We start from the raw sequence: 1,588 nt of genomic DNA, 5'->3' as shown, positions 1-1,588 counted from the left end.
CGAGTAACCTTTCCACGTCAGGTGTTCTGTATGCTAACAGCAACACACGGAGTTAACTCAATGATACAAACATGGGTTAATGATTAGAGGTAACTGAGTTATTTAGTTTGTTAAAGTTTCAGCTATTCTGTTTACAGTTCTGTTATCACATTATTTAATATGATTTTATAAAACATTGTTGTTTCTTTTGATGTGAAATATTATTTATTTAATTAATAAAAAGCAATGTTAATTTTGTTCACAATTTGTTTAGTTAATTTAATAATATATGTATTTTTGAATCAAGTATTCATCTTTATTGTCTTCATTGTTAGTTTCCACATGCCTAAAACAACCTCAAGCTAAATCTAAAAGTTGATGGCTGAATCAGAGCGTTTGAGAAATTGTGCAAGGCATACAGTAATAGTCTGAATAGTCGATTAATCGTTTCATTAATCGATAGATTAATCGGTTATCAAATTAGTCGTTTGTTGCAGCCCTTGTATGTGTGTAGATTAGAAAGAGGTAAGATAAAGGATCTGCAGTATTTTATGAAGTATTCATCGTACAAAGGTCAGTTTTATTCAAGTAGAAGTGTGTATTTAGCTGGTAGTAGGCTGTCAGTAATGGCTACGCCTCTCTATTTGGACTAGTAGATCTCGGCAGACTGGCAACTTTAAAAGTAGCTCTCGGTTTAAAAAAGGTTGGGCACCCCTGCTCTACACCCTACCCCTCCGTTTGCACGTTCGCGCTGAGGGTCCGCCATATTAAGTGCTGTTCCAAAGCAACGAGTGTGGAGCGGTGTGGAGGGGGAGTGGGCTATCAAGCCCTCAAACAGCGAGTCTGCAGCGCTGCTGACTTGAGACCGGTCTCTACCTGACCGGAGTCACGCTGTGTGTGTCCGTCAGGAAACAAGCTGTTAACAAGTAGTTCCAGCAAACATCCACTGATAAACTGCGATGTTAACAACCGCTTATGTTTTAACTTAGGATCATACCTGTGTTTAGTCTAGAAAAAGGTAAATGTGTGCATTTTATTATAAAGTTGTGTATATTTACAGACCGTTGCAAAAACTAAGAAGCTTGTAAACATCAGGTTTAAAACTAAGAGCTTTGAAACACAATGAAAGATGTTTGGAGTTTTATTTGTTATTAATTTACATTTTTTGTCAAAGAGAAGCTGATCTGAAACCGTTGTTACATACAGTTACGGCATTTCCTGTTTCTGCCGGAGAGAGGGGAGGCCGTCCCAAAGCTTGCCGCTGTATTTACTCCCTCCATCTGACAGGAGGGAGCCTCGTTGAGCTGCGAGTGGGAGTGGGTAGGGTGTGGTTTGGAATTGGGCCTACACGTCCCTTTTTAGACGCTTTTATCCAAAGCTACTCACATGCAATCTCCACAGCTTCTCTTTGTTGATAACTGGACTTACTCACACTGTACATTCATATTCAACGTAATATTGCATTCCTCACACACTTAATGTATATATGATATCCTGCTTTATATGTTGTTGACTGTTATAATTAGTATTTCAACATGTATATTTTAGTTTTATTTCCATTTGAGATGTTTACATTGTTGAGTTGCAGTGTTGTTATCCCCCCCCCCCC

This window comes from Notothenia coriiceps, unplaced genomic scaffold, assembly GCF_000735185.1.
Source record: "Notothenia coriiceps isolate Sejong01 unplaced genomic scaffold, NC01 NC01_scaffold00037246, whole genome shotgun sequence".
Classification (NCBI taxonomy): Eukaryota; Metazoa; Chordata; class Actinopteri; order Perciformes; family Nototheniidae; genus Notothenia; species Notothenia coriiceps.
Note: the sequence above shows the minus strand (reverse complement) of the source record.